Below are 25,441 nucleotides of genomic sequence, written 5' to 3' on the forward strand. Positions count from 1 at the left end.
AGTGATGAGTGGCCGTGTGAAGACAGTGTTCCTACAGAAAGAGCAGTGAGCGAGGGAATGGGGCAAAACAAGCTACATCTGTCCTGGCTGATTTTACTTCTTCAACGTGGGGAGGGAGCACAGTTCATTTGCCTGTCTCTCCATCAAAAACTTTTTATTATAAGCTTATTTATCATAATTCTAATTATGACATATCTGACTTTTTTTCATAACAAAGCAGAGACACTAAACTCTTTTTTTTGGAAAGATTTATTTATTTTTATTGGAAAGGCATATATAGAGAGAAGGAGAGACTAAGATCTTCCATCCACTGGTTCACTCCCCAAATGGCTACGGTGGTCATAGCTGAGCCAATCTGAAACCAGGAGTCAGGAGCTTCTTCAGGGTCTCCCAAGTGGGTACAGGGTTCCAAGGTCCTGGGCCATCCCCCATTGCCTTCCCAGTACACAAGCAGGGAGCTGGATGGCAAGTGGAGCAGCCAGGATACAAACCAGCACCCATATTTGATACTGGCAGATGCAAGGATTTAGCCACTAGGCTACTGCGTCAGGCCTGACATAACTGATCATTTTATTGCATATTTTATTTAAGTATGAATCAAGTATTATATTTCAATGTCTTTTAGTCTGTATGAATATGTCAATAGAAATAAAGTATTGTCTTATTAAAATACTTGATTTTCTTTGAAATTGAGCTTAGACATTTTCTGCTCTACTTAAAAGAGAAAACATTGACAGTGTATATTTTGTGTCAGAAATGTGTCTAGTGCAAGAAAAGTAAAAAAAAAAACACAGTGTGGAGATTAATAAACAGTAAAGCAGACCCTCCTTAAGAAAACTGCTTTGTCATTTTTAAAACATTCTTTTCCCATAATGTCAGTGAGTTATATTTCTAATGAAATATGAGACAACTCTTACCTTAAAAAAAGGCTTCAGTAAAAAAAAAAAAAAGAATTAAGAAAAGAAAAGTAGGGCTTCTCCATTATTATATAATTTCCCTTTTATTGCAGGGTTTGAATTATCAGAAATTTCTTAGAAACTTAAAGGTTAGAATGTATATTCAGGTGGCAACACTCTTTATTATTAGTTAGATTTGGGAACATGAACGTGTTAACCTTTCGAGAGCTGTGGCAAAGATAATTAGGCGGTTCTTCATTATCCTCGCCTTTAAGGAACACCTTGCCAGGTTGGAACCTGTTCTTGCTGCCAGCATTTGCTGAGGCTGTTGCAAGGCCCGCACTGGGGATAACCCGTGCCTGGCACCGCTGTCCTCTGTGCTTCATAGCTCCTCCCAGTGGAGTTCATGGAAATCCACCTGCGCTCCAAGTCCCGGCACTCCAGCACGAGGTTCCTCGCACTCCCTTCCTGGTTTCATCGGGACGACTGTGTTAGCTGCCTAGAGTTGGGGCAGTAACTAATGCTCAGCTAACACATAATAAGCATCTGCTTTGCAGCATCCCTATAGTGAGAGTTTGCAATTCATTACGTTTATTGATTTGTTTCTCTCTTTTGTTGGAAATAAGAACAAAATAACAAATACTTTTTATGAATTCTAGCATGTTCTGCAAATGTCACATGATTGGTAGGCTCCTGAAAGCTTTGTGCTCCTGCCTGTATGCATCAGCCTGGCTTAGGAACAGTGACAGCGGGCTTGATAATGAGCAGAGAACTGGAGGCCCCTTTCCATAACCCTGGTGCTTCTGGTGTTCTGCTGAACAGTGCAATCAGAAATCCTTCCACTTTGTATCGGTCTTCCTCCCATCCCTCACTTTTTATGTTAGTACGTCGGTAGTTATAGGGACTTGCCCAACTTCAGGGCTGGCAATGCCTGCCGCGTCATCCGGGTGCTGAGACACAGCAGTGGTCGTCATTATGCAGTAATCGTGAATGAAAGACTTTTTTTGTTTTTAATTCATTCTTCCTATTCTGAGGGGACTATTACATTCCCAGGTTTTATTTCTTTGTCTTACTGTTTCTTTTAATGAACAGCAAGTTTTCCTGTGAGATGCTTTCCCTGGAATTTTCATGGTCCGTTTCTAAGATTGGTTAGAAAACAATCCTTGGGGGGGGGGGGCGGCGGGAAACAGTGTAGGCTACAGAGTAAACTTTAAAAAAAATCTCATAGTAAATTATAGAAAATATGTACTTTTAAAGATTTACTTGTTTTTATTGGAAAATCAGATCTACAGAGAGGAGGATTTTCAGTCCGTTGATTCACTCCCTAAGTGGCTGCAACAGTCAGAGCTGACGTGATCCGAAGCCAGGAGCCTGGAGCCAGAGCCTCTTCTGGATCTCCCATGTGGGTGCAGGGTCCCAAGTCCTCGAGTACTTTCCCAGGCCACAACAGGGAACTGGATGGGAAATAGGGCCACCGGGATTAGAACTGGTACCCACATGGAATCCTGGCGTGTGCAAGGCAAGGACCTTATCCGCTAGGCTACCGTGCTGGACCCTGTGAAATATTTTTAAGTCACTGGAAACTATCCTGAAGACAGTTCTCTTTCTTCAAAGATTCTCTTTCCAGATGCAAATTAACACAACCGTGTTGGTTGGAAACATATTTAGGAGGCGTGCAATCAAAAATAATAAATCAGCTAAATAAAGATGGCACACTGAATCACATCTGGCAAGTGACTCATTTCTAATGAGAACCTTTAAGGAATGTGTTTAACATGCTCCTATTGAACTAGGATTGCTCCTTAGTTAGGATTTAATCTTATTTTTCCAGTGAAGAGACCAGTAAGCTACTAAGTGTGTAGGAAGCTCAAAATAAACATTAAAGCAGGAGTAGTTTTCGAATGGTGAGAGCATTTATGCTGCCTCTGCTGTCCTGAATAAAGGTCCTTGAGCGCCATCCTCATGGACTCAGGTACTGAGTTGATGACTGCAGCTTAATTTTTGATCAGAACCCCTTTGCTGGGTCTGTTTTGTTCCTGTTACTGTTTTTCCAGCTGCTTTATGAATTTAAAAATAAAGTACATCACCATAAATCATTAAATATTGGCGCCCAGAAAAATATTTTTGTGTATATAAAAAATGAAATTTATTACTTGCTGAGGTTGCAGTTCTTTCCTGTAAAAATTCACAGATAAGCAAAAAGAGACCCCAGAAACGGAAGGAAAATCCTAAATGCCAACTTAGTTAAGTTCATTAAGGAAAGTGAAATTAATTTTACTAATTAATGGATGCTATGAATGCATTTTTAAAAATAATATCTGGTTTTAATAGGTCATCTAGGTAATTTCACTCTGAGGTTCATTAAAATATTTTTAAAAATGATGTCTTCTCTTTGGGACTCTAGTACTTTTAAACATAAAATACCTCAACTTCACTAATTACAGCAAAGGTCAAGCTCTTAGAAAATGATGTTTAATGAATTTCGCGGTTTGAAATGTGTGTACATCTCACAAGTCAGTTGATAGAGAATCACTTACAATGAAATTAAAAATAACTGCGATCTGATAACACTTAAATATCCGGTGACTGAATGTCCCTTGAAAAGAAAATACTGACTGTGCGCAAGAGGATGATGATTTGCCCTTTGGCCCACACGCCGAGTGGCCGAGGACCAGAAGAGAAGGGACACGGATGCTCGGATGCTCGGATGCTCGGATGCTCGGATGCTTGCTGCTTCGCCAGGTCCCACAGGAAGGCCGACCGCAGAGAATGGGTGCAGCTCTTACAGCCGCGGCTCGTAGGATAGGATAGTTAGCCTGTATCTGTTTCATAGCGCATCCTGTTTGAAGAGTTAAATATTCAGTGCTGCTGAAAACAGAGAAATGAGTTTTGATTTCAGGAATTAGTGTTTAAAAATTTTAAATTATATTTCCTTTTTTAGTGGCAAGAACATGTAACATGAGTTCTACCCTTGTAACTGTTCAGTGCGCAACACAGTCAGGTTAATTATGTTAACAATGCCATACAACAATTCCTATATCTTGTCCTGTGTAATTGAAACCTTACATATGTTGTGTTTGTAGTTTCTCAGTATATGGAAAATGCAGATTATAAAAAATTAAGCATGCATTTTGATTATTTTGCACTAACATCTAAATATGTTTTAATTCCATTCTTTCTTGAACATTTTGAATTCTCCTCATGTGCCGATCTAATAAGAAAAATAGGTCATTAAATTCCATTTGAGGGCCCAGTGCCATGGCCTAGTGGCTAAAGTCCTCGCCTTGAACGCTCCAGGATCCCATATGGGCGCCAGTTCTAATCCCAGCAGCTCCACTTCCCATGCAGCTCCCTGCTTGTGGCCTGGGAAAGCAGTTGAGGATGGCCCAAAGCTTTGGGACCCTGCACCTGTGTGGGAGACCCGGAAGAGGTTCCTGGTTCCTGGCTTCGGATCGGTGCAGCACCGGCTGTTGCGGCTTACTTGGGGAGTGAATCATTGGAGTGTCAAGGTGTTTGATGCAATGAAAGAAACTGAAGCTCTCCTTGCCTCTGAGATGACTGCTTTATACTCCTCTTGAGTCTTCAGTTCATTTGGGAACTCTGTTACTCTCTCATTTTCCTCAATTTCTGTGAATTTAAAAGGAGGACAAATTGCAGTGCTGGATAAATATATTATCTTAATTAATAGCTCATGTTATTAGCTGTATTCTTTTGCAGAGCATCATGTGCATAACTCCAAGGATGTCAATATCTCAGAAGAGAATACCTCCTGTTACTTTTCCTTTTTCCCTACAATTGCCTAAAAAACTGAAAAGATCGTATTCTTACAGCTAAGTGAAAAGTGTTTGAGATCAAACTCAGCTCTAGTCCCAAAGTCTACTGTTTTTTTATGTGAAATTTTCTGGCAGTTGCGGTGGGAAGTGAAGGGGAATAGGCTCCGATATGGAGATTTGCATGTAAGAATTTTGCAAACATCAAAGCCAGGGGGAGAGTGAAGGCAGGTGGACTGAGAAAGGCTGATGTGCAGGAAAGCCTCTGAGAGACTCAACTGATGCTAGGGCCTAGACTTGAAGTGCTCCCTGGGCAGGGTGGGGTCCTGAGCAAGGAGATGCTTGCTGCCCAGCTCTTACCAGCGGTCAGCCTTTCCAGTGTAGGCTCCAGGTAGAACCTGGGAAACAGAAGTACCTATTTTTTTCTTTTTATTTCTTTTATTTGCAAGTCAGAGTTATCACACACACATGCACACAAAGAGAGAGAGAGAGAGAGAGACGACGAGATGTTCCATCTGCTATTTCACTTCCCCGGTGGTTGCAGTCACCAGAGCTGGGCCGATCCAGAGCTGGGAGCCAGGAGCTTCTTCCCGATGTCTCGTGTGAACACAAGGACATGAGCCATCCTCTGCTGCTTCTCCAGGCTGGAAGCAGAGAGCTAGTGTGCAAATGCAGCTTCTAGGAGACAAGCTGGTTCCTCTGTGGGATACTGGCACCACAGGCGAAAGATTAGCTTGCTGTGCCTCCATACAGCTGACAAGCCCCAAAGTACCAATTATAGTTAGACGCCTATCATGACGATCTCTTTCTATGATAGGTTATTAGAACTCTTTCCATTTACTGCACTATCTGGTTTCTACCCTAAATTATTGCTTTTTATTATTTCATTATTTTTAAATGTACTTTTTATTTTTTATATTCCAGAATGCTTTGCAGTTTAGATTAACATGTAATAACTGTATGTCTTTGTGGGATACAATGTGATCTTTAAGCAATTTGTACTGCATATAGAAATGAAATGGTATTTGTTTTGCATTTCTTTCTCCTCATTGCTTCTTTATGCTTGGTGACTTTTAGCTCCTCCCTCTTGTAAAAATTATTTTATTTTTTATGGTGTAGTTCATAGGCTCAGGGATTTTGTTTTAGACCCTCCACTTCCCTGCCCCCCGATTGATTTTTCCCCTATATTATTACAATATTATAGTCCTTCAGCAACAGTCCCAAGTACATCATTCTCCTGTTTAACTGTGTCACGACATTGTAGGAGTAGAAATGCATTCTAGAATGTATCTTCACTTCTCAGTATGGCAGTCTTTATTATACAGTGCCCCTAGATGCATATATGTATATACATATTTACTGTATGTGTAATGATCCTATATTTTGCCTGAATGTTAACGTTGTTTCAGAGAGAACATAATGGTCTCTGGTTGGGACTATCTGGTTGTAAACGATAGAATTTCATTCATTTTTAATGGCTGAGAAGTATCCCATAGAGTCTTTTTATTACTTTCTTTTTTTTTAAGCTTTATTTCTGTTTTTATTTGAAAGACAGTGTTAGTGGAGACATTGAAAGAGAAGGAGATACAAAAAAAAAGAGAAAGAGAGAGAAGAGTTATCTTTCACTCACAGCCTCACTCTCTAAATGGCCACAGTGGCCATAGCTGGGTCAGTCTGAATCCAGGAGCCAGGAGCTTCTTCCAAGTCTCCTGTATGGTGGCAGGGGCCCAAGCATGTGGACCCTCTTCTGCTACTTTCCCAGTGTCGCGAACACCGAGCCCGGTCACTCAAACAACGCCACCAGTCGAGAGAATGTATGCTTGCAGTCAGAGCTTTATTCAGGCGAGCACACACCAACAGGATGGAGGAAGCCACCAAGAGCGCTTCTTAGCTATCAGTCGTGGAAGCCTGCTGGGCGTTGGCTCCGGTCTGGTGGGAGCCTGCTAGCTTCTGTGAAAGCCCAACAGGTTGGCTCAGTCCTGGTGGGAGCCTGTTGGCTTCGGGTGGAAGCCAAAGGGGGTTTGGCTCCGATCTGGTGGGAGCCTGTGGGCTTCAGGTGACTGGGACCAATGCGTGGGTTTATATACAATTCAGGGGGTCAAGCCGTTAGTTGTTTACAATGTTTTTGGTTGGTTATTACTTGTTTACATAGTATTTCCATTAGTTACTTTCACTTTCACAAACATGTTTACTTATTTTTAATTGGTTATAACTTATCTATTGGTAACACTCTTTGCTTTTTCTTAATTCTGCAAAACATGTTTTTTTACATATTTGTCAAAACATATTTTTCTTCTTTTATCGTTTTTACCAGAACTTGTTTTTTTAACCTGTTTACTTGCATTAGAGCTTCTTGACAGGAGTGATATGAGAGGTGACTCCTCTTTACCAGTAGTCTAGGAAGATGGAGTCACCTCTGTTCAAGAGTTACAACATACATACTATATCCCTTATTAAGTCACAGCATAGTTTACATAAAAGGTCTATTGTTGTAGCTATTTCTAGATCATCAATCTCAGATAAAAGTGTAGTAATGTTAAGAATACAATTAAGATTATTGATAGTATTACTACCCATATTTTCCATGGATTCATTTTTGTTTATACCCAGCCAGGTATGTATTGATGGAGCAGTGTAGATGGAGATGGGAGTAAGTAAACACTTATAATCAGACTGTTCCTGTCACCCAGGCACATTAACATGGAACTTCTTTGGAAATGGAATATCCAGGACTTGACCCAGTACCCACATGGAATGCTGGCACTATAAACATTTGTAATCAGCAGCTATGCTACAGCACCAGCCGCACACGTTGGTTTCTAAGCCTTCATATTCCCTGCTTCTTGCAAGCTCATACATCTGGAATGGCCCACCAGGGGCAGGAAAAGAGGTGCTGGAGAAATCTTAAAGACAGGAAGGTGGAGGAAGGAGAGAGAGCTGAGGATGAAGTCAGGGGTGTGGAAGAGATTATTAAGGGTTGAAGTAAAGTTGAAGACATCAGATCTGACGCAGAAGGCGGAGGCACACACAGGTGCCTGCAGTGGCCTCTTGGGCATGGGGCCGTGAGTTGACTTTGGCAGATGGATTTTTGTCTATAAATTATAAACAGTAGTTTCAAGTTCAAAATATTTTGGGTGGAATCCATGGCAGACATCTTGAAGAGGAAAAAAAAAGTTACCCTTCCAAACAGCAGCTATAGACGGAGCGTGAGTCAGTGAGAGCATTGTAATGCTTGAGAAAAGAGGGAGAGTTGGAAATCACTGGGGCTTCAATGGATGTTGCAGAAGATCCTGGAAGAAGAAAGCCATTTGGAGAAGGCACTGAAGACAACTGATAGGCTTGGCGGCGGGTTTCTTTCCTGCCAGGGAGAGGTGGCGGGCTGAACACAAGGCTGGGGAGGAGTGTCTGCATCTTCTCCTTCGTGCTTGTTTGGAAAGTCAAATCATTTCTTTTTCACCATGAGAAACAGTACCCACTACAGCAGGGGCGGGGAGGGAACATTTTTGTAGTCAAGGACCATCTGAATATTTATTACACCATTTTTTGGCCACTAGAAAAGATGTCTAATAAAAATTAGCTCTGCTGTAGAGTTGTGGAATGACAAGCTCTGCCTGTGGCTGCTGTGGCAGGGGCCACAGCGGAAGGCTTCGTTGACCTTTGATGGCCTGTGCACTGGTGTTCCGCACTCCTGGTTGGGTGTCCACATCCCTACTCTGTAAGGCGGATAGGGCCATTGCAAGACAGAAAATCACAAAGAGAAATACTTCTCACTGAATAGCAGCAACTGTATTTTCTAATAAAAAAGAACCCGCTGAGATTTTTGTAAGTTGGTAATTTTCTACATGTAAGCGACACCAAATACAGATCTATTTTATCAACAGGAATAAGATTACGATAAAGAAATATCACTTCTTATATTTTGGGGCAATCACTTTCATTTTCTACTGATGCGTATTTGGCATAGCCTCTGAAAGTTGACAGGTATCAGCACACTGCCAGTTGTATCTTTGTAAATAACAGGTAGAATTACGGATGTGAGGGTCAGGGTAGGAAGCCGAACTTTGTCCTATGGCCACACTCTACTTTCATGTTTATTTTCTGTTATTACAAAGGAGTGCTTGTTTCACCTTGGTGTAGTTTGTAGTTTCCATAATCATCTCTTCCAAATCGATGGGTACTTCTTTCTTCTTCAAGGACATATGCACCCTTTAATAATAAATTAAGTTTTAGTATTGAATTAAGCACAAAGTTTTTAAAAAACAGTATCAGGAAGTTTTATTTAATGCCCAATGATGTACTATATAATAATATCAAAGTTTAAAAATACTTTTACAAATGAAGGTTAACCACTCAAGGCAACCAAACATTGGTATGTTCAAAAGCTCGTCAAATGTTTTGCAATCAGAAAAATTCTGTCTTAAGTGTATAGTTTAGATATGTTAAAGTTTAAAGTGATATCACACTAGAAATGGATTAAACCTGTGACGTTTAATCAGTGGTGGTAAGTTACACTGCAGTGTAGGAGATGACCCCAAAAGTCAGAGGAGTGGTTGTGACAAATCCAGCTTCCAAAACAGATGTGGAGACTGAGGATAGAGTCAGTCTGTGCTACAGATGGCTAGGATCAGTAGCTATAGAGTAGACAGCCGGGGACAGCGTGAGGGAGTGTAAGAGAGGACCTTCCAACCCTGGATGACCAAAGTTTCAGGCCTGTGGCCACAAGGCAGAAGAATCAAGTCAACTGAAAAATCAGAAAAAAAAAAAAAAAGAAAGAAAAAGAAAATAAAAAGTGTCCAGGTGACAGGCTCCAAGGAAATGATCCCTTTCCTAGGTAAATGATTCTAATTAGGTATTTTTAGATAGAAATGAGAAATCCACGTAGGAGCTGTAGTTAGAAAATATATGTGGATTATTACATAGCTACACTGCTGTGTGAATAAAATAAAAACAATAGTTTTCAGCGAATCATAAAGAGCTTTTCTGAAGCATGAAAATGTGCCAATAAAATCACTTAAATGTGTGAAAGTATTAACGTACGTGAAATATGGATAACCAAATAGAGTCACTTAGTTCAAATATAGGACAGATATTCAGCCAATAAATCAGCCGTATGATAGTCACCCACCTTCAGAAGCATCTCAGCCTTGAACGTAATTGTACAAACATTTCTGGAATCAGCGTCTTAGAGTGTTAGCTTGAAGTGTTTTGTAAATTAGTAGTCACAGAAATTTGAGATTTCGGGTATGAAAATTACATGTGTAACTTCCAATGTTAATTTTTTTCTTGAATGAGATTAATGAACCAACTCACATTAAAAAAAATTCTTTTGGGACCAAATGTAGTTGAAAAGGATGATAAATGGGTAGATTAAAAAATGTATTCCATATTTCAACAATGAGATATTTTAGTGATTCCAAAATATAGAAATACGTCACCGGATTCTCAAAATTAGTGTAAAACTTAACAAAAATGATGAGCCATTCAAGACAAAGAATTGTGACGTGAAATAATGTTTAAGGGCCCGATGCAGTGGCATAATGGCTAAAGTCCTCGCCTTGAACATGACGGGATCCCTTATGGGCGCCTCTTCTAATCCCGGCAGCTGCACTTCCCATCCAGCTCCCTGCTTGTGGGCAGGCCTGGAAAGCAGTCTAGGATGGCTCAAACCCTTGTGACCCTGCACCCGCGTGGGAGACCTGGAGGAAGCTCCTGTCTCCTGGCTTGGATTGGCCCAGCTTGGGGAGTGGGAGTGAACATTTGGGTGGAAGATCTTCCTCTCTGTCTCTCCTCCTCTCTGTACATCTGCCTTTCCAAAGAAAATAAATAAATAAATCTTAAAAAAAAAAGAAACAATGTTTAAGACTACAGTGTTCTATGAAGATGCGTAAGTTCGTTTGGTTCAGGAAGGTGCCCATGGTCTACAACAGCAAGCTAGCAATTAGCCGCTTCCCAGAGACCAAACCTGGCCAGAAAAATACTTGGTGTTCTCGAATGATTACAAACACAATAAAGTGTGCTGTAAAAAAATTTTTTTTCAAGTGAAGCCATACCAGTACCTGTTAAAACTGCTAGGTTGGTAAGAATGTCCCCAAGTAGATGTTTTAATATCTTGTAGAGTATATGAAAAAGTACAAAGGGCCGGGGTGAAGAGTGCACTTCTCAGGTTAATGTCAGGCCAGGTCACAGGACTGAAGGCACCGGCCGTGAGGACTGGCTTGCTGGCTTAGACACGTGACATTTCTTGCTCACGGTCGGAAGCTCAGGCTGCACGCACAAGGTGCCTGCAGATTCAGCTGTGCTGGCTTACCCCTTCTCACATCCTCCCTCAGCGGAGAACAGAGAAGGCCACTGATCCAACCAAAGGGGCTCCATCTTCATGATCTTGCTGTCTTCCAAAGATATCAAGCGGTTTTTTTTTAAAGATTTATTTTATTTTTATCAGAGAGTCAGATATACAGAGGGGAGGAGAGACAGGGAGGAGGATCTTCCACCTGATGGTTTACTCCCCTAGCTACCGCAACAGCCAAAGCTGTGGCCGTCTGAAGCCAGGAGCCCGGAGACTCTTCTGGCTCTGCCATGCAGGTGCAAGATCCCAAGAGTCTAGGCTGTCCTTGACTGCATTCCTAGGCCACAAGCAGGGAGCTGGATGGGAAGCAGGGCTGCCGGGAACCGGCGCCCCTATGGAATCCTGGCACGTTCAAGGTGAGGACATTAACCACTAGGCTACTGTGCTGGGTGCAAGACAGCAAGTCAATGATTTGAGCAATTATTGAGTTGCAGCCTAGGTAGAGAGCCGGTGTGAGTGTGGGTCTGGTTCAGCACCAGTCTGTTGTGGGCCAATAAACTGCTTTTGGACTCAGTCTGCATTTCAGGAAAAAAAAAAAAAAACAAGCTGCATTTCTTTTAAGAGCAATAATAAAGAAAATGAACTAGTATACAGATCATCAAAAGTGAGAAAATAAACGTGAAGGGGAAATGTCAGCCTGTGAAAACATAGAAGAAAAAGATTACTATAGCAGAAGGTATCAAACTGGTATTGTATGAGCCACTCAGTCCTCCAACCCACCTCCCTCCCCCGGAAAAAAACAACAACAACAAAGCCCTCAGTGCTATGCATCCGAGCCAAAATGGCGTGTGTCACCATGTAGCATGGTGTAGGAGAGACCAGGACGGACAGTAAGGGCAAATATAAGACGACGACAAAATGGAAAGTCAGAAAAGTGGAAATCAAAAGGTATGGAAATCAAAAGACCATAGGATAACTTGCAGACAATAGGATATACAGAGAATAATGTATTACAAAGCATGCAGTGAAGACTAGTGTCCAGAACACAGTTACAAAGAGCGTGTTGTGTATCCCTGCCAGTGGGGGAAAGGTGAAGGAGGCTGTATGAAGTTGGTGCCGTGGTAGAAAACAATCGTGTAAGTGGGAACTTGTGAAATGTATGCAAAGATAGGCCTTAAGAAAACTTTCTACGAATACAGACTGAAGTCTGCAGTTTTACAGAGCCAGATGTGTCCTATGATATATTAAAATAGAGTGACCAATGGTTACAGGAACGGGCATCAAATGTAGAAAAAGTAGACAGTCCATAAAATTTCTTGGCAAAAAAAAAGATGTAATTTGATTATAGAAGCAGAAATTTCGAAATGGCTTCCGATTCTTTATGAATGGCACCTAATTCTAGAAGGAATAGTTGCTAGTAACTAGCAGTTACTAGTGTCCGTGTGCTTCTTTAATATGTATCAGTTGACCCCCACCCAGTTAATTATTCATTTAAAAACCAGACTAATAGAGGACAGAGGTTTTCTGTCCTGCTGATGCACTTGCCAGTTGCCCACAACAGCCAGAGATGACCCAGCTTGAAGCTAGGAGCGAAGACCTAAGCCCGGTCTCCATGTGAGTGCCAGGCACCCAGGCAGCCGGGCCATCACCTGCTCGTCCCAGGGTGTGCACTGACAGGAAGCTGCAGACAGGAGAAGAGCAAGGACCTGAATGTAGCCGTCCACGATAGATGATGCAGGAGTGTGGGGTAGTGTCTGCATTGCTGTACCAAATGCCTGGGCCCAGGCCCTAAATTTATAACCAGCAATGCAACAAGTAACATCAGAAATGCTGTAAAGACAGGATTGTAAGTTGTGTACAGTTAATTAAACTGCAAACTGAAAGTTTAACAGAATCTTAGGACCATTGCTTCTAAAATAAAAACACAAACACATAAACCTTGAAAGGCTAGGGTTTAATTATTTTAAAAATAAATAATAGGGGTATGATTTTTTAAAGCCGCAAATCGTTTGCAGAATATGTACAGGCTAGATGTTTGTTTCACTTTATCTTAGTTAAAATATTTATTGAAAGCATAAGAAAGTAAAAAAAAAACTTTATACACAGACTATGAGGAAGTTGTTCATGAGGGTGTTTTGGAGAAGCAGGCAGTAAATTCCTTTTGTATTCATATGCATTTTGTTAAGCTAGTTTGACAATTCTTACCATTTATTAGCTTCAAGCAAGAAGGCTGAAAGGATATAGTAAGGATCTCACAAAGCCAGCCGAGATGCAGACCTGAAATATGCTATGACACAGACGTAAGTGAGAAAATCGTGCATAAGAAGAGTTGTCTCGGCAGAACCAGCAGATAAACCATCCATCTATGTTACAGTTATGTCAGCATCTAGGTAAAATTTTGATTAATGTTTGCATTTGAGAGACTTGAGCACTTTAAATTAAATGAACAAACAGAAATACAAAGCAATGAAATATAAGGAAGAAACAAATGTAGCTAATTGAAACTTGAAAATAATGCGTTGTTAAAGAAAGTATGTAAGTAAGGATTTGGCTTCAATAGGTCAATTTGGGAATATCTAAATGGTGTATCTTAGTGATCAAAAATATTTATTCCCAGGTATTGAATTCATACCCTTTTCACTATTTTCAAAATTTTAGGAAAATAAGTTAAATTTTCAGTGGTTCCATAATATACCAAAACTTGAAAGTCAAATTTCAAGAACATTTCTGTCAGTTTCCTTAATCTGTTTGATCTTTGGTCTTTCCTGTGTTTATAACTTTTCAGAACTGGGCTGGACGAGAGGGAATGATTAAGTAAGGTTAAGGTTTTAGCATCTATTTTTTTTTTCACACAGTTTGCTACTTTCACTTGTGGACCTGACCTACAGGGGTGCAGGGGTTCCTTGGGCAAAGAGGCTGCTTCATTCTTTCCTGTGTTTCTTCACTAGCCTTTTAGTGATCGATGTATTCCAGGCACACATAATTATTACCTTCTCGCAGATGTTGGTATGACCATCAGAAATCAGGTCTCGGTTCTATAGGCGTCACACACAGGCTGTCTGTCCTCCGATCGCTTAGTTCATGCCACAGATTTCTAAATCCATCTTCTCCTTTATGCACAAATGGAAAACTCCCATTGCAATGAACAGCTTCTTGGGTAATGAAATTCATGAAACTCATTCAACTACACAGCTAGCCAAGGGTTTATTCCTTTCGGAAACAAATGTTCCATTTTCTGCTCACCCTCATAACTATGAGCTATAGCCACAATAGCAACTTAAATCTAAATGAAAAAGAAAAAACACAACAGTTAGGTTGAAAGTCGGATCTCGGCAGTATTTTGTGTTTTTGTGACATTTCTTTTCAGACTAACACCAAAAAGTTTGGATGGAAATGTTTTGTTGTTATTTTGAAACATAAATATTGTTCCCTAACACCATCCTAAGGAGATCTGAAATAGTCCTTTTCCTGTATGCTGATACGAGCCTACACTGATTAGGCACCAGCGACACTGTTAATCATCTTTAATGCAAGTCTGATTACAAGATAATGTCAGAGACGTGCTGCACGTAACCTGTCCTGTTTTCCTGCTGTTCCATAAATGTTGAGAGAAAAACTGAAATGTTTATTCTCAAAGTATTATACACTGCTCCTGTAATCAACTTCTATTTCAATGACATTATGCATAATACTGTTGGGTTGTTGCTTGTGGTTGAATGGTCCTATGTGATGGATCTAGTGATACCAATTATGCAGATTTGAAAACGTATGCCCTTTATGTCAAGATTTTATTTGATTTCAATATCTAAATGGAAATTTTCCTCAGGACAACTATGAAATACCGTTAAATATATGCACACTGACTTTGTACAGTTAACAAAAACAACTGATCCTTGTTATTATCCTAATAAACTGCTACAGATTGTAATGGAAATTTTTATGGTATGGTGGGATAAGCGTATGTTGTGAAGATTGTAAGTAAACGTTCTTCATGTTGTAGTTAAGATATTCAGGACATGTCCTAGTTATTATTTTAGCTCAGTTATCATCTTTGGACACTGAAGAAAAGGAAGTTTAACAGTACAGTGCTAAAAGAATATAATAGTAGTACATAAAAAAAGGAAAAAATAATGGAAATATTTTCTCAACCCTAAGGAATTTCTGAGGTAAAGTCAATACTGGAAATGTTCCAAATGATATGTTTACTTTCCCTGTATTTCTACATCAGTCAACTCATAGATTTAAAATACATATGCAGCTTGAGAAATGTACAACTTGAGAAAGTTGGCAACATTAAAGGTCAGAATGTGAACAGGTGCCTCCACACAAATGGAAATGTGAGCCTCAGCTTTGTCTGTGAGGTAGTGGCAGCATCAGCTCCACTTGTGTTTTGATCCACTGTTCTGCTTCTTAGCTGGGTGATTCCGCCAAATCCTGAGCCTGCCACGCCATTCGTGAAACCGGCAAAGATGAGAGGAGTACATGGAACTGGATAGTTGACAGAGAGCTAGGGCTACCGCGTCCAGTGGCGATCTTGGATGTGCTGCCAGTGTATTACATACACCCCTTTCAGTTTCAAGATGTGTCCCTAGTCTTCAAAATAGAAAAAAAATAGTAATAACAACAAAACTTACCTCTTGGAATTGTTTGAGAGCTAGCAAATTGCTTATATTTGTTAGAATGTGACATAAGAGACAGGTAGAAGAGATGCAGCAGACTTTTTAAAAATGCTCAGAGACTACTCTTGGCTGAGTTAGCCTTAAGTAGAGACTTCTCAAAGCTAGGGACAGTGTGATTCGCAGAAATGTGGAAGAGGGGCGTTTTGAGCTGGAGGAGAACATGACGTCCCATCTATAGATGCGGACTTGACAAGTGTTTAAGGCAAGGAGATCATCATGGAAAAATAAAACCATTGAAAACATGAATGAGGGCAGGGTGAATGGAGAAGGAAAGAGAGCAGAGGTGCAGGCACACATGGCCTGAGATACCCAGTGGTGGCGTTCGGCACATTGTACGAGGGCCACTGGGTACCTCGTGAATATGGATAAGTACTTCAACACTTAGATCCATCAGGAGACCTGCCCAGTTGCAGGTAGGAAGTGGCATTGCCTGAACGAAGCAGTTGGTGAAGGGGATGAGACGTGGCTATTTCCTGATCACATTTTGAAGACAATGGGATTTGCTGATGGATTTTGCCTGTGAAATGAAAGAGAGCTCAACGATCAAGGTCGAGATTTGGGCCTGAGCAGCTAAAAGAGGGAATACAACTTAGACCAAGGAAAGTGTGGGAGGTGCACAGTCTTGAGATGACAATCAGAAGTTTTAATTTTAAAGTGTTACCATTGAACAAAGCCAAGTATTAAAGCAGTTGGGGATGTCCAGTGTGTGGGAGTGGTTTCAATGCAGTCATTACTGTGTGAATTTTTGGTGGTTTTAGTTAACTCCTCTTAGGAGTCCTTGTCCTGAATTTTAGTCCAAGTTTGTGTTCAGTCACAGCCTCATGAGTTAAAAGTTGTAAAGCTTTTGCTACAGCTCAAAATATATTCAAATCAACCTTACAAACTACTAAAGAGTAATGTCTCTTTGTTAAACAAATAATGTATTGGATTTTATGCACTGTGGACTAGATGGCATTTAGGCAATTGATCTGTTAGATAGTTTTATTTATTTATTAGAATTTTTTTTTTTTTTTTTTTTTTTTTTTTAGTTTTCATGTAAGTAGTGTTCCATTGCTGATTCCACAGGATAAATGCCATTATCTTTTTTGTCAGTTTTTCACAGAGTGGTCATTTGTCCTTCTTCATGTATTTCAAAACTGAATAGGAAGGATTTATATCCTAGGATGGCAGGTGTGACCTCTGAATTTCAAAAAAGCGTAGATGTGTCCCATTATACACTCTACTGCCTAGCAATTTGTTTAGCTACCTGCCTAGTTCTTCCTGTGTAGCTTGAATTGGCTTTTCTGTCCCGGATAGAACAGGAAGTTTGAACAAGGTTTTCACGTGGAGAGTTGGGTAGAGCTTGATTATTGCACACTGGTTTCATCTGCAGATGGAGGGATCCCAGCACCGTCAGTGACATGTTATGTCATTCTGCATCTGTCACTTTGTCCCGTTAGGCCTCTTGACCCGTCAAAGCATTTCCAGATCTCTTGGACTCATTTTGAGAATTTAATGAGATAGGCCACATAAGGGAATTAATACCCCACGAATAATGCAGAAAGTTCTCAGAGCTGCTACTATTAGTATTCCTTATATTTTTGTTATGAATTAAAGTAACTAGGGTACTGTATTCTACCCATATAATTTTTCATTTATTTTATTTTTCAGTTTTCCAGTTTTTAATGTCCTCTAATTTTTTTCTCTTATGTCTGTGTCTTTTTTCATTAAAATTCATAGAATTTTTAATGACTTAATCTCGTGCTTTAGAACCATGGGACTAAGTTTTAACATTTTTTTTAATGAGGAAAGTGTTTCAGTTGATTGAAAAAAAAATCCTGTGAGAGAGGTGAATTTACAGTCTACACCACCAAGTACTATCAAGGCATTTTTAAAAAAAGAATAACGTTATATTACATTTGAAATTAATGAAGCCAATGAGATCTTGTGTTCCTTGAATAGTATGTGGGTAACTGGGAAGACTAGACAAGCCAGTAAACACAACGTGCAAGGATTTCAGCCCTTCTTCATTCAAAGGAAATCACCAAAGGCACCATATTCATTACTTTTTCTCAAGTCTATGTAGAATATAGAAAGACAGAGCTTCCAGCTGCTAGTTCATCCCGCCAGATGCCCACAAATTGGAGAACTGGGAAAGCAATCCACATCTCTCACTTGGTTTGCAGGGAGCCAAATATGAAAGCCTTTACTGCTGCCTCCCAGGGCCTGCATCCACAAGAACCTGGAGTCATGATTCAAAGCCAGGTATTCAGCCTAGTAGTAATTCAAATATGGGATTTGGTCATCAAGTCACCAAGCAAACCTAACACTCACGCCATCAAATGTGTTTCCTATTAGTTTCTGTATTCCTTTAGTTTACTAGTAGAGATTTGAAGCATGAGTATTTTTGCAGAAGAAAGTATAAGCCTTAACAGTACAAAAATGAATTTTAGAAAATTAAAGATGTGTTTATAATTATTGTAGGTAATAGATCCTTTGTTAGGATTTTTGAGGCCTGCTCGCAAGTGCTGACCTGGGAATCCACTGAACTGATGTCGACAATGGATTCTTCTTACTCTGAAACAATTGAGTCTGATTGGGGTTCCTCTATAGGCCAATTGCTTTTTTTTCATATGCACATTTAAAGATCTTTTCCTTACATTCAACTAAAGAGAGCTTGATTTTCATGTGTTGTGGTGAAGATCACTTTTGGTCAACCCTGTTGGAAGTTCTGTGCCCCTCCTAGATGTTGTTTTCCAGTTCTTTCTCCAGATTAGGGAAATTTTATTCTATTATTTCATTAAACATAGCTTTAGATCCAGCTTCTCTTTCGGTGCCTTCTGGGACTCTCATTAACACTTTCATTTGATCTTTTAGTACCTTAATTTTGAATACTTTTTTTTTTTTTAACCTTGACCTGTAAGGCCCCCCAACAGGGAACAACCTTACCAATTGTCTCGAGAGAGTGAGTTTCCCCAATGACCACCGAAGACGAGACTTGATGCAAAAGCAAGAGGCTTTATTCGATTACCAGCGCGCTGGGGCCGAGGCCAGTTCCTCACGCAGGAGGCTAGGCATCGACCCTGAGTCATGGTATAGCATCCTTTTTAAAGGCTAAACCAAGTCTAAAATCATAAAACCATAAAACCATAACCATGAACAGGGAAGGGGAACCATAACCATAAACAGGGAGGGGGAACCCTAAACATAAACAGGGAGTGGGAATCATTAACATAAGCAGGGAGGGGGCCATGCAGTTAGGGGCGGATGCTCGTTGCAGGTGCCCCTTATCTCTCAGGCCCCCAGGTTCTATCATGAAATATTTCACTGCCTTTCACTGTCCTTCCAATCCCAACTCTGCTTCCAGCTTTTGGATTGTTTCCCCATTGTGGCAAGAAATATCTTCCAATTCTGAGATTCTTTCTTCTGTCTTACTCATTCTATTCTTGAGGTTTTCCACTGAATTTTTAATTTACTCCATTGTGTCCTTCATTTGCAATAATTCAGCTTGATTTTGTTTCAGCGTTGCTATTTCCTGTGTGATATATTCCTTGAGTTCCTGTATAAACTTCTTATTGTTGATAAGAAACCTTATAACAATTTTTTTTAAATTTATCCTCCATTTTCTCAGTGTCTTCCTTGGTTAACTCTGAGGTTATCAGAGGGTTTTGCTTCTTTGCAGGGAAGTCTTCAGTAGTATTCATTGTGCCTCTATCTCTTCTTTTGCTTTTGGGCACTTCAGCTCTGTTTATTGAATTCTTCTCCTTCAGGCAGGTTTCTAAGCTATGTTACCTACAGGCCTACAGGTCGATTTAATTGATTGAATTTGGAACACTGTTCTTTGTAGTCCCTTGTATCACTCCCTCTAGCAAGTTTCAGATCTGGGCTCTTGTGCTAGGTTTCCACCAAAGTCTCTGTAGCCCCAGTTCTTGGCTCGCCACTCTCCATCTCCTGTGATCCCATGTTGTGGCTACATCATTGTCTACAGCCTTTTTCCCACTTACGGTTAGGACAGTGCCCAGGATTAGGGAGGCACCAGCTGTCCTAAATAACTAGGTGTTGGTGGTGCTGATCTTGCCAGAATCTGCTGGCCATTAGATCTGAAGGTCACCTGTACCTATTTGGGACCTGCAGGGTATTACATAGGTACTGTCTTTCCTGTGGGACCAGTGCAATGAACTGAGCTGGATGTGATTTAGCTCCTAGCCTAACACATGCCCAACTCTCTGTTGTCACTGCAGTCCCACAGCCTTTGCCACCATGCACAAAATGGTGCCTCTTGGTTTAGTGTATGCGCAGCTTATTGTCATCCCTCCAGTTTGACAGCTTTTGCCGCACTGCAGAAAATGGTACTTGACATGGCACTGATGGATTTCTGGGTCTGCTGGCTGTTAGGTTTGGGGGACGCCTGGACCCACCTTGAGGGGAGCCAGCAGAATATGAAGTTGCCACGCGTTCTCTGTGGGATCAGTGCAATACACTGAACCAGAAATGAGCCTGCTCCCAGCCATCCCCTCCAGTCCACAGCTTCTGCCGCACTCCACAAAATGGCACCTGATGCGGCACTGGTGGAGGTCTGCATTGTGGAATCCACCCTGTTCCTGTACCTCCCCTTGGTGTCTGCTGCTCTGTCTTTGCTTGTGTCTACATCAAACAAATCAGTAGGAGAGGGGGTGCTTTGCTGAGATCCTGAGCTCCCAATAACTCCCTTTCCTACTTGGCTGCTGCTGGAGCTCTGATTGCCAGTGGAGTGTGGACAGCTGCTGGGTTATCTGGTCACTACAATACCTCTCCATTGTCTCCACTGCTTCCCCGTGTCAGTGGGTCTTCAGACACGCCTCTGTTGTTGGCATATCCACTATTATTTTCTGAAATCTGCCCTCTGTGCTTCACCCTGTCTAATGATTATCCATCACTTTAAACCTGTCTGCTCCTTAAACCAACATCTTGCCTTTCCCACTCTGAAACAATGGTAACATAATTTAGTAAACTGATAAAGGAAATTAGGTGTCACAACACATTTTAATAAATAGGTAAATACAACCTAACAGTATTTTTATGCATAGATTCAATAAATATGGTTATTATTTTCCAAGAGATCGTACTAGCTTTTTTTTTTTGATGCTATGAAGTATCTGAAGTGAATTTTTATGGTCCAGTTATAAACCTATAAAAGGAAGTTCTGTAATGGAAATATGGTGAGGCTTAATACTGGCACTGAAATAGGTACTTTTGAGTCCCTTGTTTGTTTGAAAATAGCAGCAGCAGTTAGGATTTCTCCCGAAGGTATATTTTCATGAGCTGCACATCTAAGTCTAATTACAACAGTGCTCTTTGTGCCTACGCAACGTTGACACTGAACATCCTTTTCCATTATCACCACATTCTTATTTTAGAGCTTTTAGAAAGTACTCTACTCAATATAGTACCTTGAAAATTATATTTTGTGATTGAGCAAAATAAAACGGTTTCTTAGTTTTAAATAATAAGGTCTAGGGGTAGTTGACCCAAAGTATTTGAATCACTAATTTTAGAAGGTACGTTATCATGGGCACAACACCACAACCTAGTGGCTAAAATCCACACCTTGCGTATACTGGGATCCCATATGTGTGCTGGTTCATACCCCTACTGCTCTACTTCTCATCTAGCTCCCTGCTTGTGGCCTGGGAACTAGTGGAGGATGACCCAGAACCTTGGGACCCTGTGCCCATGTGGGAGACCTGGAGGAAGCTCCTGGCTCCTGGCTTTGGATCAGCTTAGCTCCGGCCATTGTGGCCACTTGGGGAGTGACCCAGCGGGTAAGATGATCTATATCTCTGTTTCTCCTTCTCTCTTTAAATCTGCCTTTCCAATAAAAATAAATAAATCATAAAAAAGGAAGCATGTTATCCATTTTACCTGCCCAGAAAAATTGAATAATAGCAGTAGTTTATATCTTATGCACTAGCTTGTAGTTTACCAAGTACTGTTAAAAAGCACAAGTTTTTGTTCAGGCCCAAGAAAAAATCTGAGAGCTTGTGCTGTGCATCGTTTCATCTCTTTGGTCGTGTATTCACAGAGGACGAGACATGACATGTTGAAAGTTAGCTATAATGGGACACTATTTGAGCACCAGAGCCTCGCTTCTTTAGATTTGAATTGTTTGCCAAGATACTCTGAGACAATTCAGTGATGGAACAAGTCAATTTAAATATTTATTTTAAAAAGTGAAAATATGAACTATTTTTGCTTCTCATCAATAAGCATTTACTTAATACTTGAATTGAAGTAAATCAGCAAGTAAGAGATACCACAATGAACGCATTACTACTTGAGTTCATTGTTAATAAAAAATAATAGGTAATATTCTATTCTTATTGGGAGTCATTTTAAAATAATTAATTCCCATTCATTGATCTAGAACACAACTCCTTAAAATTCTTTTTATGAAATTTGCTGAGACAAAAGTTTTTAAGTAGTACCAAAAAAACTCCTCTATATCCAACAGTCAGCTCTTTTTAACACCAATTTTTCTTTGCGTACAACTGCATTTTTGATAGAATTTGTAACATGTTAAAGAATTTCAGGTTAGATGTATGCAAAGCCTCATGCACACCTGTTACTAGGAAGTTAGATTCCCTCTTTCCAATTCCTAATGCCATCTAGACGTAAGGTCTGTCTTGCCCATTTCTGTGCAGGACTCACGTACCACAGCATGGAAACCAGTCGTTCTGTGATGATTCTCGTATTCACAGGCTAACGCCAGTGCTTTGCCTTTCGGTGCTTGTTTTTACATAATTTGTGCACCATGTTGACGATAGGTTAGTGCTAACTAGAGAGCCTGCAGTTTTCTGAGTGCGGTGAGATTGTTCATCAAGGCCTCAGATTAGCTGAAGCACCATCATGTCCACTCCAGCACACTTGTGCCCCAAACGAAGCTCCTTTATCTTGAATCATTTCAGTATAGCGTCATGGATACCATCAAGTCTAACGGTAATCATCAAGACCACAAAAAATACAGCTGTTAGATACAGATGATCACAGTTTACTTCATTGTAACTAAAAGCCAAACAGGAATTATTTCAGTGTTTCCAAAAACTCTAGGAGGATAATGCCTTTGGTGACCATGGGCCACACGCCATTAAGTTGTATCACCTCCTCTCCCAGTACTGTCACCCTGGTGATCAAGTTGCCAACACATGAGGCTTTGAGGGGACACTCGCTGTGCTCATATCCTAGGATGCACTCTACCCATAGGAAAAACTTGTCTTCTTCAAGTGCGTTGAAAGTCATTAATGGGTTAGAAAATATCAAACATCTATGTCTGTGGTCTGTTTTGAGTGGACAGTTGTGTTAGAATCTGGATGCTCAGCCAAGGGAGAGGCATCCAGGAAGTAAGGCCGGGTGAGCAGAGTGCCTTCAGCTGTAGAAGCCTTCCCTGCTTCTGGGAAGGGCCTGGTGGGTCACAGGCACAGGGAACGGGAGCACATGCGTGTGGAAGTGTGGGAATGAGCCACTTCACTCTTTTTAATAATGGGTCTGACATTAGCATTTTGGCCGGAATTCAAAGGAACATTTAAATGTTTCTATTTAAAAATGATATATGTGTTTATGAAGTTAAGAAGCGGTGAACAGGAGTGACAATTGATGCCTCCGGTTTTCTCCATTTTCAAAGTTATTCTGAGTCCGTAAGACATTACTGAGAACAAAACTTTCATGAGCTTATCCATTTAGATGGAGTGAAATCAAAGCAAAAGCCTGCTTTAAAATACATGGTTGCTCTTCGACACACAGTGATCACGTTGATGCATAATCCATACTAATCTCGATAATGTTCAGCAGAACATAATCAAATGGACATGTATTTGTGTGAAGTGGCTTCATCTAACATGTATATCAAATATCCATTACTTTGCATGATCTGTGTAACATGTTTATGTCTAGAGATACATCTTTAGATTTAAGGCTTGTTCATCACTGACAGTAGTATTGTTATCGTTTCAACATAGATCACATGAAAAATGACTAGTTACTTTTTTCAAAGTATTTAAATTTTATATAGTTGTTAGAAACCATGTGCACACACAGTGGGATTTTAATGGACAAGTAACACAGGGAATAATGTCGAATGACTCAGCTTGTCAGCAATGTGAAGTGCCCTTCACACATTCCTAAGGCTGGAAAATGTCATTTCACACTCCTGACAACCTGTATAAGACGAAGTCAAGGAATATGTGGCACTTGCTTTATGCTCATTTACACGAGAGCCCACAAAACAGGATCATGATCACATTCTCCTATAGCAATGTTTAGGATCACAACAGCAACCTTTAAAACTTTTCTAACAGCATATCTTTCTCTTTGGGTTCTAGAGGCAGAGAGTTGTAAGGTTTAAGGCACTTATAGATAATATAGGAAACTTTACATGCAGATGTTAAAAATGTCAAAGGTAGATTAATTTGTATCCATTAACCAACAAAGCTGCTGCCTTTTGGAGGAAGATTTTTCCTGGATCTACCACACTGCACTGACTCTGGAAGGGTTTGCGTGTTGTGTAACATTTCAGTATTATCATAGAATTACTTTCACTTCTTTTATGCTTAGTTGTTCAGTAAGGCTTTTTGTTTTTTCAAGATGTGTTTATTCTTCTTGGAAAGGCAGAGCCACATAGAGAAGGAGAAACAGAAAGAAGGTCTTCATCTGTTGGGTCATTCCCCAGATGAACACAAGAGCTCGGCCTGAGCTGATCCGATGTCAGGGGACAGGTGCTTCCTCTAGGTCTTGCATGCGGGTGTAGGATGCCAGGGCTTTGGGTCATCCTCCACTGCTTCCCGAGACCACAAGCAGAGAGGTGAATGCGAATTGGAGCAGTGGGGACACGATTCAACCCATAGCAGGTACCAGAGGATCACCCAGCCGAGCCGTGTTGTAGGCCCCGTTTAGTAAATTTTCCATCTTCCTCAAGGTTACTCTGTTACGCCTTGGAAAGATCAGCTTGACTTTCACAGTCTCCAGATTCATTTAATTCTCAAGAACAAATCTCTAGTCTCACTACATTCTGACAGCTGCTGTGAATGAACTTTTTTCCCCTTTAATTTGCCTCACTGGTGTCTTTCCAGGTAATTCCCTCTATTTCTCCTCTTATTTTGTGTGTTCTGTTCTCGCAGCCGAATCTGACCAAGTTCATCTGCACGCCAGTGCTCTTGCTGAGGGCGCCAGTGACTGCCACCCCACACCCTTTGGTGAGGCCTCCTTGATTTTCAGCTGGCATGTGCTCTCTACAAGGTCGAGTACAGGTGGACGTTGCTTGAACCACTCTCCTGCCCTTGGCCTCCGTGATTCTGCCTTTCTGACCACTCTCATCTCTCTCCACCCCAGGATCCTGCTCTTTTGCCTAGAACATCTGAAGACATTGCTAGATCACTTCATCCTTAACTCTGTTCACTTCATGCATAGTAACTGCGGTATTGGACACAGTCCCGAGCCCTTCTCTGTGATCCAGGCCGTTTTTCCAGCTCCTGTCTCTGGGATATTTTGAGGCTTATTCCAGATCAGTAAGTGCGAGGTAGAATGCATGATCTCCCCCTCAGATGTGATGGTGTGTCAGTCTCTTCCTCTTCCGGAATGGCAGCACATGTCCAGCCTCACATCCCGGGAATTATATTGGCTCTAACAGTGTTGTTCAGCAAATGTGTACATGACTGTCTAGTTCTCAGACCCTTATAAAGCAGGTGTTACTCTTGTCCCCACCTTGCACTGTGTTTGTCCAATCTACTGGTATGTTGTTTGAGAATTGTCCTGCAAGTGGCTGCTAGGTTCTTTTCATTGCGTGTCCATCAGCTTTCTCCT

At 40.8% G+C, this 25,441-nt stretch overlaps 1 protein-coding gene across 1 annotated transcript in view; it reads left to right on the plus strand.

Moving 5' to 3' along the window:
* DGKB (diacylglycerol kinase beta) overlaps positions 1-25,441 on the plus strand; it is a 633,251-nt gene that overhangs the window by 404,884 nt on the left and 202,926 nt on the right. The window lies entirely within an intron of this gene.

This window comes from Ochotona princeps, chromosome 20 (assembly GCF_030435755.1).
Source record: "Ochotona princeps isolate mOchPri1 chromosome 20, mOchPri1.hap1, whole genome shotgun sequence".
Classification (NCBI taxonomy): domain Eukaryota; kingdom Metazoa; phylum Chordata; class Mammalia; order Lagomorpha; family Ochotonidae; genus Ochotona; species Ochotona princeps.